This window comes from Lactuca sativa, chromosome 3 (assembly GCF_002870075.4).
Source record: "Lactuca sativa cultivar Salinas chromosome 3, Lsat_Salinas_v11, whole genome shotgun sequence".
Lineage (NCBI taxonomy): Eukaryota > Viridiplantae > Streptophyta > Magnoliopsida > Asterales > Asteraceae > Lactuca > Lactuca sativa.
Genome location: NC_056625.2, coordinates 6,928,809 through 6,936,630, shown reverse-complemented (window position 1 = coordinate 6,936,630; position 7,822 = coordinate 6,928,809). Strand labels below are relative to the sequence as shown.

General features: G+C 40.9%; 1 non-coding gene across 1 annotated transcript; it reads right to left on the bottom strand.

The window, feature by feature from the left end:
• Window positions 1-319: 319 nt before the first annotated feature.
• Window positions 320-426, bottom strand: LOC128133160 (small nucleolar RNA R71). Its single transcript, XR_008231338.1, has one exon. It is a non-coding gene; the product is annotated as a small nucleolar RNA R71 (small nucleolar RNA).
• Between the last annotated feature and the right edge of the window lie 7,396 nt (window positions 427-7,822).

Here is a 7,822-nt window from a genome sequence, read left to right as displayed (position 1 = left end):
CGGTTTAGTCCAACCCGCAATACCTGCCACTGCCACATTCGAGCTGAAGGGACACATATTGACTGCACTGAAGGATATCCCATTTTTCGGGAAAGATCATGAGGATGCTTTTAAGCATCTAGATGAAGTCAACAACATTGCGGATTACTTCAATGTCCCAAATGTCAACAAAAACACAGTCTTGCTTAGGATGCTTCCCATAACTTTCAAAGGAGCTGCTAAGGAGTGGTTAAAGGCACTCCCACCGGGTACAATCACCACTTGGGCTCAAATGCGTGAGCAATTCCTGGACCAGTTTTGCCCGCCATCCAAGATAGCCAAACTCAAGAAGGCAATAGCCAACTTTGAGCAACAGCCGGGGGAGTCACTATACGAAGCATGGGAGCGGTACAAAGGCTTGCTTAGAAATTGCCCTCAACATGACCTAAATGTGCAGCAAGAGATGTCAATCTTTTATGATGGGGTCAACATGATGACAAGACAAATCCTTGATTCTCAAGGACCGTTGACAAAGAAAAATCCAAGGGAGGTCAAGGAGCTAATTGAAGAATTCGCAAAGCACTCTCGCGAATACCACAACCCGAGGCAAGATGGAATCAAAGGCGGTGGAGGGGCCCAACCTGAAGAAATAGCAGCTGTCATGGCCATGCTGAATAATATGGATCGCAGGACAACACAAATGGACCAGTCGATACATGCCATAAGAGTGGGTTGCGAGAGATGGAGTGGTCCACACTTGACCAAGGACTGCAATGTAGATGAGTTTGGGAACAGAAAAGCTCAAGTGTGCTACTCTAGTGGGGATAAGTTTGATGAGGACTGGAGGAAACCGAAGAAGGAGTGGCTGCCATATGAAGAGTACAAGAAACAAAAAGAAGGAAAGTATAGGCAGACAGGTCGAGGCCTTTATTAAAAGGAGCAGCCACCAGCCGAGAAGAAACCCGACCTAGAGACCATTTTGATAAAGTTTATGGAAGCTTCGGAAAAGAGACACGATGCCACTGATTCTGCTATTATGGAACAACAAACTCTGATAAAGAATCAGCAAGCCTCCATCCATAACCTTGAAGTACAATTTGGTCAACTAGCCACTTTAGCTCATGAAAAATTGTCCCCGAAGAATCCTGAAGTAAAGACCCAATCTCACGTAATGGCCATCGATACTGAAGAAGATGCAATCTCTGGGTTCCTGGAGGCATTGGAAGAAGAACCGCAGCAGCCCAAGAAATCAAGGATCGAAAGTGGAGAAATTGTTGAACCAGGCTCGCCACGACGTGGCATTCCTCTAGCCACGACGTGGCACATGTCTGATAAAAAACCCTTTGAGCTCGTTCCAGCTTATCAGCCACCTTTGCCATTTCCCACCCGAGCTGCACTTAGTCTACTGGAGAAGGAGCATTTAGAGTATGTAAAGCATGTGAAGGGAATCCCAATTAATACCCCCTTTGTCGAGTCCTTATCCAAAGCTCCTGAGAACCAGAAATTACTGCAAGACTTGATAGACACTCGAAGGCAATTAAAGAAGCAGTCTACAGTGATTCTAAGTGAACAAACTTCAAAAGCTGTGTTGGGAGAAACACCAGAAAAGATGGGGGATCCTGGACGCCTCACTCTTCCATGTGAGTTTGGGAATAAAATGAAGGTTAATGCTTTAGCCGATTCTGGGGCTAACATTAATCTGATGCCTTTTTCATTTTATCAAAAATTGGAGATTCAGAAGATGAAGGCTACAAAAATGAAGATTCACATGGCGAATCGTTCGGTGACACAACCTCGTGGCATCGTGGAGGATATTTTGGTGAAAATTGGAAAATTTGTTTTTCCAATAGACTTTGTAGTCTTGGACATGAAAGAAGATCCGGATGTTCCAATTGTTGGATAAGGTGTCTAAGTCCATAACTATTTCAGGTGTGTACTTGACCCGACCCGGCATGGTCCATTTGGGTTGCATGGCACCATGCAATTGGATAGACTAAATGAGAGAAATAACACTTGGAGATTGTTAATATATTATAAGTTCTAATATATTAATAATATTATTTGATTAGTTGATCAAATAATTAATTTGGAATTAATTAAGTGATCAAAGGATAACTAATTAAATATATGGGTTGATTATGTAAATCATCCATATCTTGTATAGTGGACTAAGAGGCTCCATGGATTATCAAGTTGGGTTCTACCCATAGGATGCTCCATGGGAGTTACAAACCCATGGGTCATGGAAATGAAGAGTCATGACACTTTAGGGTTTACATGGTGTAACCCTAGATGTGTCAACACTATATAAGAAGCATATTCTCCACCAAAATGGGCTACACTAAGAAACTAGAGGGCTTGGCCGATTTTGAGAAGTGTGTATTATCTCAAGAGTCTTTCCAAGAGCATTTGGTGTTGTGTGAAGCATTTGAGGCATCACACTTGGGGTGCTAGGCTCACAAGGTTTCAAGGAACACAAGCAACAACAAGGTAAGTTATTCTATCTATGATTCAAGTTAAAATTGTTCTCCATGTATGCTAGATAGGAATATAACCTTGGAATTCAACTTTGCATGATAATTAGACAAACATAGATCTAAGGTTATTAGGGTTGCATGTACACTTAGGAAGTGTTAGAATGCTCAAAACCCATCATTGGTATCAGAGCCTAGGCTTGTTCGTTTGTTATTTGTGCTTAAAAGTTGAAGAAAGTCGAAAATCTTGCTGTCTGATTGATGGACTCGGCGAGTCCATGGGGAGGACTCGACGAGTTCACGTGTATCTTCAACCTACTCGGCGAGTAGGTTTATGCACTCGGCGAGTAGGGTCGACAGAGTGCAGAATTTCGACTTGAGTTGCTGGAAATGGATTAGAATCATTACCCTAAAATGTTTTGGTACTTGAAAACTTATTTTAGAAGGTGTAATCTCTTTTCTAACTCATTTACAACAACTAGTTATCAAAATTACAAAGATTAAATGTGATTTTGATTCTTGAAAGTGTTCATATTCATATTCTTGTTCTTATGATGTTTAGATGATCATAGGAATTATTTGTAACCTATGTGGTAGATTAATTCATGATCATAATGTGTTTTAATGGAGTCCATAACTTGTCCTCAAGTTATGGAAAACCAAAAGTCTCTTGGATTAAAAACCATTAAAAGAACACAAGAGTTAGGAAAAATGAAAAGTCCTCATTTTATTACTCTATTAAACTCATAAGTTACAAGAAATGAAAAGCTTTGAAAGTTTACAAAACTTGCCCTCAAGTTTTGGAACAAGTAAAGTTAAGTTAAAACTTTAGTTCCAACCCCTAGAATTTTAAAAGTTAAAATTCAACCCTTATACTTATATTATTATGATTTAATAATTATATATATATATATATATATATATATATATATATATATATATATATATATATATATATGTATGTATAAGAACAAAGTCGTCTTACCGCTAGTACGTCTCATTCACGAAGCCGGTCTATAAGGTGGGTATAAGGTTGTTGCCTATAAAATGGTGACTTAATGGGTGTCCACTCTCACCCACCGCTTGCTTGATCGGTGGAGGGTCGTTAGCCGAACGGGTAAGACAAGGACTTATTAATTCTCATTCAAAGTATGATGAATATTATAAAGTAACTAAATGTTTTATTAAATTCCCAATCTTAGTTACTTTAGGAAAAATGTGAATAAGGTGCTATTCCATGAAATTACACTTTACACTTTGATTAAGTCGTTGGTGGAGCGTGTGTGGTTAACCGGCACACTAACTTGGACTTAACAAGGTAGGTAAAGGGTGACTTAGGGTTTATTATAGTATCGATGGAGCGTGTGTGGTTAACCGGCACATCGATTGAGTGATAAACTTTAAGGGTACCAAGTGATTTGCATGGTTACTTCACACCTCGTTTTGTGATCCTCGGTATCCCAGTCACAAAACTTGGAGGGCACACTCGAGATTGAAACATGCCTTTGAAAAGTTCATTGAATCTCAAAGAATCTAGGAATTTCTAAGAACCATTCAAAAACCTAATACTAAAATATTGCGGTTTTCGTGGTGAAAATTGGTGAATCGTCATTCACCTACCTTTCAAATATGATATAGCTTAGATTACGGCATACCTCTTCTAAGTTATATTATATTTTGATTGGATCCTAGCCTTAATATTACATTTGGGTGTTTTATTAAGGACTCTCTTATATCTAAACTAATCTTGTCTTTCAACAATGCTTCTGGCTCTAATCCTAATGGCTCCTTTACCCTTATGAACTTGTCTGGGAAAGTCACCTTTGATGGATCCAACTTCAATGAGTGGATCAGAAACATCAGGATGATTACCCGCTACGAGGACAAAGAATATGTCCTTGACAAGGAGCTTAAGGAGATTGATGAGACCACTGCCACTCCTCAGGAGATCGCTGACTTTCGGGCACATGAAAGGGATGCTACGAAAGTGGCTTGCATCATGATGGCCACGATGACAGCGGAACTCCAAAAGTCTTATGAGGATTTCTACCCTTATGAAATGCACCAAGATTTGATGGAAAGATACCATCAAAGTGCACGACAAGAGAGGTATGAAATCATCTGCTCCATGATAACAACCATGATGAAGGACGGGGAATCCGTCACGAGCCACATGCAGAAAATGCAAAGGTATGTGGATCGTTTGCTGAAGCTTAATGTGAACTTCCCGGAGGATCTTGCAATAGATATTATTTTGCATTCCTTACCATCGTGCTATGATCAATTCCGCATGACATATCACATGAACAAGGAAGAAGTCACCCTCAGCAAACTTCAGGGACTTCTCAAGACCGCATAATCAGGTCTTAAGGGGAAGTCGGTTGCTATCACTCCTACTCAAAACTCTACTCCGGTTTTGGCAATCGGGAAAAGTCGAGGGAGGAAGAGAAAGAGCTCTTCTAAGGGTACCAAGGTTCGGACCCTTGATGGCTCGTCTTCAAGTGGAACCAAGAAAGGTTTCATTACTCCTTCTTCTGACCCAAAAGAGGCTGAATGCTTCTATTGCCATGAAAAATCTCATTGGAAGCGGAACTGCCCAAAATACCAGCAAGATGTGAAGGATGGGAAAGTTAAACCCAACCATGCAGGTATTTACACTATCATTTCTAATAACTCACCCCATTCTAATTCTTGGGTCCTTGATACCGGGTGTGGTATTCATATTTGTTGTGACTTGCAGGGACTAAGAAGATGTGAGGATGTGGAGCAAGGAAGGATAAACTTGATCATGGGGAATAGGAAAGCTATACCTGTTACCAAGATTGGAGTTTATACTTTATCGCTAAGTAGTGGGTTTAGTTTAGATTTGAATAAATGTTGTTACTCGCCAGGAATGGCAAGAAATATTATTTCCTTTCATGCTTTGTACAAACAAGGGTTTACCTTTTCATTTAATAATGAAGTTGGTTCTATTGATGCTTTCTTTAATAATGTTCTTTATTTTAAAGCATTACCTTGTGATGGTGTGTATGAAGCTGTATCTGTTGTAGATAACTTAGGAAATAATGTTTTGTGTATTGATTCTACTAATAATAACTTGGATAAAGCATCTTTATGGCATTGTCGTCTTGGACATATAAGCAAGAAACGCATAGGCCAACTCCAAAAGGATGGAGTTTTGGAGTCGTTTGACCTAAAGTCAGATGATAGTTGCGAATCATGCTTACTTGGAAAAATGACAAAGTCACCCTTCACAGGTTCGTGTGAGAGGGGTGAAGGTTTGTTGGACCTTATACACACGGATGTGTGTGGACCATTCAAACATGCCACAAGGGATGCTAATCGTTATTATTTGACTTTTACTGATGATTATAGTAGATATGGATATGTCTGCTTGATCAAGCATAAGTCAGAGACTTTCGAGAGGTTTAAGGAATTTAAACAGGAAGTCGAGAATCAATTGGGCAGGAACATTAAGATGCTTCGATCCGATCGTGGTGGTGAGTATCTTAGTTCAGAGTTCTTCGACTATCTAAGGGAATGTGGGATAGTCTCACAATTGACACCTCCCAGGACACCACAGTTGAATGGTGTGGCTGAGAGGCGTAATCGAACCTTGTTAGATATGGTTCGTTCCATGATGAGTCGAGCTATGCTACCAATCTCATTCTGGGGGTATGCCTTAGAGACTGCCGCCCATATTCATAATCTAGTCCCTACAAAGAAAGTTGCCAAAACTCCTCACGAGATGTGGACTGGTAAAGTACCTAAACTAGACCACATCAAGATTTGGGGTTGCGAGGCTTTCGTGAGACGCGAGACTCATGATAAGCTCGAACCTCGAAGCGAGAGGTGTATTTTCATCGGTTACCCACAGCGATCCTTTGGTTACCTCTTCTACAGACCTAGTGATAATGTGGTCTTTGTAGCAAGAAGAGGAGTCTTTCAAGAAAGAGAGTTTATAAGCCAAGGAGACAGTGGGAGGCAAATTGATCTTGAAGAAATTCAAGAATCAAGCGGTGAAGGAACTTCAAACTCTAGCCCTCAACTTGAGGAGGAAACTCCGGTTGAGCCAATTGACAAATCTGTACCTCTGAGACGTTCCACGAGAGTTAGGAGTGCACCTGAGCATTACTATGGATTCCATATTACTGCAGAAGGTGAGACACTTATTAGTGATGGGACACTAGTAAGTCAAGATGACCCTAACAGCTACGAGGAAGCCATGGCAGGCCCCGAGTCTGCTAAATGGAAAGAGGCTATGGATAGCGAGATACAATCCATGTATGACAATCATGTTTGGAACTTGGTTGAGAATGTACCAGGTCGTAAGATAGTAGGGTGCAAATGGGTCTTCAAGAAGAAGACCGACATGGATGGTAAAGTACACACTTATAAGGCTAGACTGGTTGCAAAGGGCTTCTCTCAAATTCCTGGAGTGGATTATGATGAGACCTTTTCTCCGGTAGCCAAGATTAAGTCTATTCGGGTTCTGTTAGCCATAGTTGCATTTCATGACTATGAAATATGGCAGATGGATGTCAAAACCGCTTTCCTTAATGGAAAGTTGGCTGAAGATGTTTACATGAGTCAACTAGAGGGTTTTGTCAGCAACGAGTACCCTAATAGAGTGTGTAAGCTTAAGAAATCCATTTATGGATTGAAGCAAGCACCTCGCAGATGGAATCTTTGCTTTGATGAAAAGGTCAAGGAATTTGGCTTTTCTAGGAGTGAAGATGAATCTTGTGTGTATGTCAAGGCTAGTGGGAGTATAGTTAGCTTTTTGGTATTGTATGTGGATGACATACTACTCATAGGAAACGACATTCCAACCCTGCAGGAAGTAAAGTCCTGGCTTGGGAAGTGTTTCGCTATGAAGGACCTTGGTGAAGCTGCCTATATTTTAGGGATAAGGATCTTGAGAGATCGGAGTAAAAGACTAATTGGACTTAGTCAGAGTACCTACTTGGATAAGGTGCTGAAGAGATTCAGCATGCAGGATTCCAAGAAAGGAGAGTTACCCATCCAGAATAACACCAGATTGAGTAAGACACAAAGCCCTAGCACTGAGGCTGAGATAGCAGAAATGAGTCGAACACCTTATGCTTCGGCTGTAGGATCGATCATGTATGCTATGACGTGTACTCGATCCGATGTAGCTTTTGCCTTGAGCATGGTTAGCAGGTATCAAGCGAACCCTGGCAAGGCACACTGGACTGCGGTAAAAAATATCCTCAAGTACCTGCGGAGGACTAAGGACTAGGTTCTTACCCTCGGTAGGAGTGATGACTTGAGAGTTGTAGGGTATAGTGATGCTAGCTTCCAGACTGATAGGGATAATTTCCGCTCTCAGTCGGGCTGGGTCTTTA